At 32.6% G+C, this 11,179-nt stretch overlaps 1 pseudogene; it reads right to left on the minus strand.

The window, feature by feature from the left end:
- Nucleotides 1-1,493: 1,493 nt before the first annotated feature.
- Nucleotides 1,494-1,997, minus strand: LOC111740179 (annotated as a pseudogene).
- Nucleotides 1,998-11,179: the final 9,182 nt, after the last annotated feature.

The following is an 11,179-nucleotide window of genomic DNA, read 5'->3' on the forward strand; positions in this document are numbered from 1 at the left end:
CCCATTTATTCTGTACTTAACTTTATGTATTTTCTTGTGAGAAAAAGGGAGACTCATAGCACAAAAATAATCCGGTTTGCCATTTTATTTTATTTTATTAGCTTCAAGTATACAGTATATTAGTTAGACATTTACATAGTTTATAGAACCACCCTCCTAATTGCTACTTATCAACTCTGGTTTTTCATCTAGCCAATATGTTAATGCTAACTGCATTCACTATGCTGTGCTCCCTATCCCCATGACCATCTATCAATTTCTTTAACCCTTCACCCCTTTTTTCCAGTCTCCACTACCCTCTCCCCTCTGACCATCATATATTGTTTTCTATATTTGTGAATCTATTTTTGATTAATTTGTTCTTTTTGTTCCTGAGATTCCATATGTAAGTGAAATCATATGGTATTTATCTTTCTCTGTCTGACTTATTTCACTCAGCATAATAATCTCTAAATCCATGCATGTCATTGAAAATGGTAGGATTTCATTTTTTTAATGACTGAGTAATATTCCATTGTATATATGAACCATAACTTTTTTATCCAGTCATCTGTTGATGGGCATTTAGGTTGTTTCCATATCTTGGCCATTGTAAATTGTGCTGCCATGAATATCAGGGCGCATAGACCTTTATGGATTATTGTTTTGGTTTTCTTTAAATACCCAGACGTCCAATTGCTGAGTCAAAAGGTATATCCATTTTTAATTATCTGAGAAACCTCCAGACTGTTTTCCATAGTGGCTGTACCAATTTGCAATCCCACCAACAATGTATGAGAGTTCTCTTTTCTCCACATCCTCGCTAACACTTGTTCTTTGATTTATTGATGATAGCCATTCTGACATATGTGAGGTGATATCTCATTGTAGTTTCAATTTGCATTTCTCTGATGATTAGTGACCTTGAGCATCTTTTCATATGTCTATTGTTCATCTCTATTTCCACTATGGAGAAGTATCTGTTCAAGTCTTCTGTCCATTTTTTAATTAGATTGTTTGTTTTTTGTTGTTGAGTTGTTAATCATACATTGTTCTTTAACTATAGCAAACTATGTTTATAATAAAAAAAATACTATTGATTCTATCAGCATAGGATGTAAAAAGAGCACATGATGTGTTAACTCTAAGTTTTAATAACATTAATGTTTTTTACATTTTTATCCAGAACCTTTTGATGTCCTGTTTGTCTATCATGATATAGTGAGTGCCCTCGCACAGCACCAAAATACTAAGGGTTTTCATCCTAATATGTTTAAACATTATAACAGAAATGTTATATTAGTTATATTTACCAATGATATGAAAAGTTGTATTGTACATCTTAAGCTTACACAATGTTATATGGCTATTACATCTCAACAAAGCCAGAGAAAAAAGATAAAGAAAAAACATCTAATAGGCCATCAAAAACAAAAAACCAAAAGGGTCAACGCCAAGATTAGAGTCTGACACAAAAGAACAAATAAGTAATATGGTTCTGTTTTTATTTAAAGTTTTTTTTTTTTTTTTTTAAACACTTGTGAACATTTAATGAACTTCTCTCCATGTGGTTTCACGCTACCAGGATGCAGGCTCCCCCAACACCCTTAATCTTCTCCTCTGCTCTTCTGCTGAAGAATTTGGCTTTCACCATGACAGGCTGCTTTGGGAGCTTTCCCTTCCACAGAACTTTGTAGTAGCCCAATCACACCACATCAATGATAGGAGCAGCTCCTGTCTTGTTTTTGGCAGCATTTACCCATGTCTACTCATTGACCAAGGCCCACAGTTATCAAGGTTGACAGTTGGGCAGAATCTCTGGTTCCTTTTTAAGTGGTAATGCCTCATACCAACTTTCCCAGTGTAACTTGGGTGATATCTGTCAAAGCTGATCTTGTGGTGATGCATGCACCAGCATTACCTTGGCCTCCAGGGTGCTTCCGGTGCTTGCTGATGCAGCAGTGGCCATGGCTTGCGTGACTCTAAAGTTTCCAGGTCTTCCTTATTCTGAACAGCATGTCCGCCGCCAAGATGTAAGAGAGCTTTATTTAAAGTTTTGATATTTTGCTCTTTGTGCACATTTTGCATTAATTTTGATTTTTAAAATACTGCATTAAAATGTGTGTACCTAGATAATGCAGGAAAACTGAGTAAAGACATTGAAGAAATAGACTTATCTTATCTTTGACAAGCTTCCTAATCTAAAGAAGTTTTATCAGTTTACTTTTGAGTGATCTTAGTTGTAACCATCAGAAACTCCTATTATCTAATTAAGCATTTGGAAGACAATATATGGCAATTAAAGATCCACATAAGTAGAAAGTCAAATAATATGCAAGGGATGAGATTTATTGTAGACCCTGCCTTAAGTTTGTCTAATAAATCCTCTTTATAATTATTACCCTGCATTTCATCATCCATAAATGGACTGTCTTAAAAAGACAACTCTATAATCACATCATTCTGGAGTAGAATCAGGTTGGGAGAATTGCAAGTCGAGGAAAACAGAGGATGAGTATCCCCATAATTTGTAATGGTTTTGTATTCAATTACCAGAAATTAATGGAGAAAACTGAGGAGGGGAAACTCCATGTTATTTACAGCAGCCTTAAATTAGGCAGTGAAAATAAAATGTATTAAACAGCACATGATCAATGTTAGCACTCTAAAGCACTTTTATCATCTTTCTTTTACTAATCACAGTTAAGAATATACTCAGAAATTGGAGTATTCCACCTAAGAAGCCTTCCAAAATACTAAGTATACATGTGATTTACATAAAAGCATGTTCAAATCTGAATTCATCCTATAGTGATAGACTATTTAAAAGATACAATCTGGTTTCCAGTCTCAACTCTTTTACTACCTGGATATATAAATATTGGCAAATTGCTATTTATCTTCTCTGAGACTAATCACATATAAGACTAGATAGTCTTTAGGCCTCTTGATTTGCTAATGTAACTGATGGTTAAAGCATTAGAAATACTTAGGTTGGTAGAGAGAATAATGTGAAAACTCCTGACAGGTGTTTCCAAATATCTGCAATGCTGTCAAGAATGAAAACTTACTTAGGGTCATTCTATAGAAAAAAATGAAATACTATTCAGTAAATTTAAGCTAACTGTAAAGAAGAAAAAAGCCAGCAAACATACCCTACAATAAAATCGTATGCCTTGTGAAGCTGTAAGTTATTTATCTACACTGTTTCAGATGTTAATGATGTAAATGTGTGTAAGAAAAAACCTTTCAAAATTGTATGGAATAAAAGACTCCAGGAGATAAAAGAGGGCTTTCACAGATATAGATTTTATGTGAATCTTTAAAGTTTTCCTTCTGAGGAAGGTGGAAAAATCATGTACTCATTAACTAATTCATAGATTACATAATAAAAATTCATCATGTGAAGCAGAGGACTCTGGAAAATGCACTTATTGTTGAGATGTTGGTAGGTGATATGGTTGCAGTTGGCTTGAGAGTCTCATTTTGAGAAATGCTGGCCTGTGTGAAATAGTTATCTAGTGATTTATGTAGACCCTGGTCTACATAAAGTGTAAACATTGATAGGAATTTTTATACGAAAATGTGTAATTTGAACAATTTTTCAAAATCATGTATATTTCAAGGACAAACTACTTCAAAAACCAGATGGAATTACCTATTTCTATTCCATTCTGAAACACTAAGTCATTATTCAAGGTGCCAGTACGAGTATACATTCAATACCTTGAGAATCTCAATATTCCATTCATTTACCTAAAAACATGTTTTCTCTACCCCTAAGTGCACTTATATAATCACTAAACAATTTTGCCTCTATGTATTTCCTTTTTTAATATATTTTTGGTATATAAGTGACCATAGCAAAAATCGAGTTCTAGTTCAAATATGGGTAGAGTGTAATAACATTCCCCATATTTACATGATATCTATGTAAATATCCATATCTACCAAATATATTGCTTGCCTTAAGTGAATAACAAGTTTAGTAGGGTGATTTAGTATAAAAAAGAAAGTTGAAAATAAACATATCTATTTTTTTAAGCTGAGGCACTGATCTTGAGAAGAATAAATCATACATTTTCCCATCGCCTTCCATTCTGAGGCACAGAAGCCATAATTATATATCTTAAAATCTGAGATCACCTTACATGTCATTTATATGCCATATCTTTTCCAATTATGTAATTGATTTTTTTGAAGTCCATTGACAGATTTTTTACCAAGTGCAAAGAAGATGAAAATTTGCCGTTTGAGTTGAATACAGAGTGTCGCAACTCTGATTTATGCTATTTCACAAAACTGGGAAGGAAGTGATTCTTGGAATTTTTCTCAAGTGTTGAGACTGGTAAATGGCTTGCATTCTGGCAAATAAAGCTTGCTACCACATAGGTGAGCCCCAAGCGGAAGATGACTGTGTATGACAGAAAGTTATAACCAGAAAAGTAGAGAGAAGATAAGTATAGAGTTAGTTTCTTTTCATCAGGAGATAATTTAGAAGATCCATTTGGCAGATGGAAGAGTGATGAATAGAACTGATCAGAAAGAAAGCCTTTTATACTGAACAAGGTTAATGCTTAGGTCACAATAAGTATACAACACACATTTGGCTAGGACATATAAAATGTATAATCAAGAAGTTGTATATATGTGGCAAGAAATATTTTGTAATATATAAACTAAGATTTTCTTCCAAATAAACATGCGGGGTTACAAATTTTGTACATCTGGGGATACCACTGAAATGCTCATAAACTACAAATTTCAGAAAGAAAATAAAATTCTTGAAAAATTTTACAGTTCATTCTGTTTGTTATCACTAGGATTATTTTCACCATTGTCTTTCTTAAAGGGGAAAAAAGTAGCCCTAATTCTCCAAAAGTATACAAAGGATAAAATGTAAATAATCCGCCAACTAATATGATTATCAAACATCCATATTCCTCTCATTTTTTAACTGAATAACCTAATTATCTTTTTTTTATCTTCTCTACCATTTATTTGTTTTTTTTTAAGTCATTTATTATTTCAGACTGACATGAAAAAGGAAAATAAAGTAAAAAATCCCTTCAGTGTGTATATGCACTAGATGATACACTAGGGGCATCCAGATATTTATAGACATTGAAAATAAGAATGTGTGACTTTGGCATTACTAAAAAGGGCTTTATGCAAATTAGTATCATTCTTGGTCTTCTCAAGGAATTTCACCCCAGAAACTTTATTTTTTTCAACATAGAAACCAAGTACAAAATTTGCAGAGTCCACTAGACAAGTTTTCACTAACTCATTGTGTGAATTGACAATTTCTATTTTGGAAATAAGATTGACGAGTAAGAATCTCAGAGTAAACACAGTGGATCTGTTATCTTTTAGTAAGTATGCACTTTTACCAGAATGGAACATATAGAATTGTTCTCCAAACAAGAGGTATTTAAAACTGAAAAGCAGATTTGAAGCTCTATCTGGGCATTGTAATTTCAATGGGGAATTATTTTGGATTAAAGTGGTCCACAGTCAATTGACTGATGGCTATCATATCATCAGTAATAAGAATATAAATGCCTTAAAACACAATGCCTGCCACTAAAGCCTCATTCTTCTCATGAATGGATCTGTGATTTTTCCTCTTCTGCTGTACCTTTCACTTAATATGTCTATGTGTAATTTAAACCTTCCATTGAGACTCATGTTGCAAGGGATGCCTCTTCTATATTTCTAAGATATAGTAAAGGACTTCTAACTATAACCTATAGGAATTAAATATTTGTATCTAGTCCTCTCAATTTTCTTTTCTGTATAGAGGACTGAGGTTTTCAAATTCATGCAGAAAATTGTCTAAATTCATATTCCCTTATTTAAGATTTATCTTTTTGTACCAGTTCTATATCCCGAATGTATACACATATATTTTTTTCTTATATACATACTTTTGGTTTTCTGAAGTTGGAGACAGATTTTAGTGTAGACATGAGTGTTCATAGTTACATAATCATTTTAGAAGTCCTGATGGATCTTATATTCCAAACTATTTTATGTCTTCTTTGATTTATCATGGTTTCTGACTATCGCAGAGATTGAATAGTATGGCCTATTGGGCCGAATTTGGTCAGCAGGAACAAAATCATTTGATTAGTTGCAACAACTGTAAAGGAAAATGTCACACAAAATGTCACGCACAAGTCTAAATATATGTTTTTTGAAAATCTTAGAATACACGATGTCAGTGGGTTCACAAGTTTGCATGGCAAAAATCACCTGGAACTATGTAGAGAATTCAGTTCACCACAGTTTCGAATACTTCTCTTTTCTAATATCTGGCCTGTTCCACTCATTTGTTTTTAATTTCTGGCTTCCTCTACACTTTGTCTACTCTTGCTCTTCCTTTTACTAGACTTTCTGAGTTCAACACAAGTCTTTGGCAAGTCTACCTTGACCCCTCTCATTTGATTCAGATGACCTCTTAATGAATCTCTAACTAGTATTTTGTCATTCTCATAGAGACTACTATCCTTGTACTTATCATATTATCTATATTATATTTTCATATTAATATTATATTAATCTTGCACCAATAGTGCAGGCTTTCTCAGGTCTGAGCCTGAGTTTCTCTTTAAACTCCAAATACCTGATAAAGAGTAGGAATTTAAATAATTTGTTGTTTGACTGAATTAACAAATCTTCTAATAAGATACAACATTTAATAAGGCAGATGTAATCAATTGCATATAGACTCTTTAACTGAGTAATAGAGGTTTTGGCAATTTTTGTCCCTTATGAGTAACTTGCAATGTGTTGCTGTCCAAATTATGAATTAGTAACACTACTGAAAAGATTGATAGATTATACATTTACTCACTTACCTTTCGAACTTCATTCTATTTCTCTGCAGTATTTTATTTTCAAACTATAGGCCCACTTTATCATGTCACAATTAAATGTTAATTTTAGGTACATAAAATTATTTTGATATCTTATTTATGAGCATTTGAAAAGTGTTATGAAGTTACAGTGATGAGCTATATTATCCTCTGACTTTAATCTTTTTGATAAATTTCTTCTTGTCATTTTGCAAATGTTTTTTGAAAGATATTCTGTTGAGCAGAAAAAATCATTTATTTCAAATGAACCATTGTATGACTTTGCAGTTGCTTTTTAAATAATCACCAACATTCAAATAAGAAATTAACCTCTACCTTCCAAAGCAAATGGAATAATTAATAATAATAATAATAATAATAATAATAATAATAATTAATGATAATACAATTTCTGACAAATGTAAGGCATTGGGAATGTGTTTGCACAAATATTCTCTCTCGTTCTTCACCAAGACCCTTTGAAGGATTTCAATTATTCCCCCCAAAAACAAAGGCAAAGACAGGTTAATTGATATTGCTAGAATCACAGTAATTTTCACAACTGAAAGCTAAACCAGGTCTTCTGATCTTAAATTGCTATTTGTTTTGCCATGCTACTATAACTTTATATTGGCAAATTATTCTTCTTAACCATATTAGTCTAGAACGACTTTCTCAATTGGGTTCTAAAAAGAACTCTATTACTTGTCCATTCAATTGTATAGCAAAAATTAACTCAGCACATACATCCCTCCAAGTATGGTGTTAAACCCCATGAGGTAATGCTTAGAAGTGCAGATTTCTGGGCCCTACACCAAACCTTTGAAATCAGGATCCACAGGATATTTTTATACACAGGGAAAAGTTTCTGCCTCACACTAGTGGGTCACAAATGGATTCTGGCTGTGCTAAATTATTGATCCGCTCGATTCCCCAGAGCAGATGGTCAACTTGAGTGTAAGCAACCTTGCCCATTTACTTCAAACATGCCTTACAAATAGTATTATTTCTATGTGACCACAATCTATAAGTGGCTGGGAATCACTGTAGTCCACCGTAAATTTTGAGACGTATTGATATTGAGAGAGAGAGAAATAAAGATGTAACTGTTAGAACTGTTCCCCTGGAGCTCCAGCAGCACAATCGCTTAGCATGTGATACTTGTACAGGATAGTCCTCGTTTTTTGTGACTATACAGCCTTTTGCATTTTTTGCAAGTTTTAAAATAACTCATAAACATGTATCATGCTTTGTAGTTTCAGAAAGCATTTAATGTATCTTGTCTCATTTGTTTTCCTTAGTTCATTAGAACATTGTCCAGAATCATTCAGCAAATATAAAATCAGGAATTGCAATCTAAGTTTTGGAACATGGAATACAACAGCATCTTAAAGACCAGTCTGCCTTCACATTCAACTTAAACTATATATAGTTAATTAATCATAAAAAGCTGAATAGTTACAAATAGTTATGAACTGAAGATTTTGATGAATTTGATGATGGCAGAAATTTTTATGTATTTAAATAAGTGTTTTATATGTTGCTTCCTGGTCCTAACCTCTCTTCTTATCAATTGCTAAAAGCAGCAGGTATAAAATAGAAAAACTTGATTATTCTTGAAGGGTAAATTATAAAATTCAAGTTCACCTGCTGACACATGCACACAGAGACACAAAGTAAAAGAGAAGAGAAGGTAACCCACTGTTCTATCCTTGAAAATTTTTTTGATATAGGAAATCTGCATCAAGCCAATTGCCTGCTTTAGACTTAACAAATCTACTTGCTTCCCTTAATTAGACCTATTCCTGCTAAGGCAATCTTGGTAAAATCCCTTACAAAACCAGACTCTTTTAAAGTCATGTACCATAGGTGAGCAATATTAATTGGATATTTTAATTATGGATTCTATGTGCAAGCTTCATCAGTGAACAACTATTATTATATTGTTGCAGTGTTACTTCTAAATTGACTCTGTAACAACTCTGAAAGCTGTGTAAAGTAAAATCAAATCCTTACCCACAGACAACTGCTTTAGCCCTTGTTCCTATATTTAGGAAGTACCAAGGTTAGGTTGATACTACTCATAAATGTAAATTTATTTGAATTCTTATTGCAATGCACCATGAACACAAAGAATTAAGATATAGAAAGACAATCAAAATATGACTGTAGTGGCAAATAATGATAACTGACTTCCTAAAGTAACATTTTACACATTAACTGCAAATATGATTTTTAGATAATCAATTTGCCATTAGTAAGTAAATATGTGATTTGATATTGATAGTATTTAATAATCTATGAGATATTTTCTATTCCGTTGTCTGTTTCTTCCTCGAAGGTCTTTTATAAGGGCACAGATTACATCTTTGTATTAACCTAAACTTATCTCCAAATTTTAAAATAATTTTAAAAATGCATGATATGAAAGAGGATCATAAAATAGTGGTGTGGCTATAGGATGAGATTATATTAATAGTGATGTGTAATCAATAGGGTGGCTATAAAGTCTAGAAATGTAGAAAATATGTTTGAACTGTTCTCATTTTTTTCTGGCATGTGCTAAGAGCGCAGTACATTCAGTAAAAATGAGATACAAAAATCATCTTAAGCAACACAGCACAGATGTTTATGCAGAGATACATGAAAATTCTGCTTTAATATCCTATGTTCAATGCAACTTTTGAGAGTATCCTAAACTATGCATTGGTGTGTCAAGAGACAACACATCAACCAAATCTTCTATTGAAAACTATTCAATAGATAGATTCGTCCATGTTTCAAGACATTAAGGCCACATTGTATTATGGATTTTGGTTGCTTAAAATACACCCTTCATGTTGTTGCAAATTGCAGCATTTCATCTTCTCTTATGGCTCAGTAATATTCCATTGTATATATGTACCACATCTTTATCCAGTCATCTTTTGAAGGGCTCTCTGGTTGTTTCTTCAGATTATCATGCTACGCAAAACAAGTCAGACAGAAAAAGTCGAAAACCATATGATTTCAATTATATGCGGGATATAAAGCTGAAAGCAACAATCAAACAAGACAAACAAATAAAAACTCATAGACACAGTGAACAGTTTAGTGGTTACCAGTGGGAAAGGAGGGAATATGGGGAGGTAGATAAGGGTAAAGGGGGTCAAATATATGGTGACAGAAGGATATTTAACTTTGGGTGGTAAACACAATGCAATGTAAATATGATGTGTCATTGAATTGTACACTTGAAATTTATGTAATTTTATTAACTGATATTACGCCAATAAATTGAATAATACATACATACATACATACTCCAAATGCATTAGCATTATTAAAATTTAGTTAGATCCTAAAAATCACTGCCATGTCCACCTCTACGACTACCATTTTTCTCTCCTCAGAAAACTTTTGCTTGTTCTGAATTATACAAAAACAAAACAAACTCTTTTACCTTGGCAGTTTTACAATACAAATTCTACTAACATATTAACATCCTGATCTAATAGTTCACTATTTTTCGTCATGTCTCCTACACTCCCTCTTCAGGATTACGCACATATTTGCCATATAATTCCTATTCATTATCACTCTGCATTTTTGCTCACATTGTTTAACTTACATACCCTACATTTCACCAATTTACAATACATAATTCGATGTTTTTAAATATATTCATAGAGAGTGGCATCCATTAACACGGTTAATTTTATAATATTTCTTTCATTCCAAAAAGAAATTCTGTACTCATTAACAGTTATTCCTTATTTCCCCTCAACTCCTTCAGTTCCAGGCAACCACAAATCTACTTTCTGTCTCTTTACATTTATCTCTTCAAGACATGGCACATATTTTGACGCATAATATATGGTCTTTTATGATTAGCTTTTTTCACTTAACATAATGTTTTCAAGATTTATTCATTTTGTAGCAGGCACATCCTTTCATTTTATCACTATATTATATTCCTTTGTGATAATATACCACATTACATTTATCCATTTATCAGTAGATGGACATTTGACTTGTTTCCATTTTGATTTACTAAGCATAATAATAATATGTACAAGTTTTTGTGCAGTCACATGGTTTCCTTTTTCTTGGGTATCCTGTTTTACTATAAAAAAAATCACAAATTTAGTGATTTAAAACATTACATACTAACATCTTACAATCTTGTTGGTTAAAAATCAAACGCTGGTCTCACTAGACTCAAGTTGTCAGCAAGGAAAGCTTTGTTCCTTTCTGGAAAATGAAGGAGAAAATCTGTTTCGTTGCTACTCCGTTTACAAGCTTCCTGGATTCCTGGGCTCATAGCATCCATCAAAAATCAGCAACATCAGGTAAAATCG

The sequence above is a fragment of the Pteropus vampyrus genome, unplaced genomic scaffold, assembly GCF_000151845.1.
Source record: "Pteropus vampyrus isolate Shadow unplaced genomic scaffold, Pvam_2.0 Scaffold3, whole genome shotgun sequence".
NCBI classification, from domain to species: Eukaryota; Metazoa; Chordata; class Mammalia; order Chiroptera; family Pteropodidae; genus Pteropus; species Pteropus vampyrus.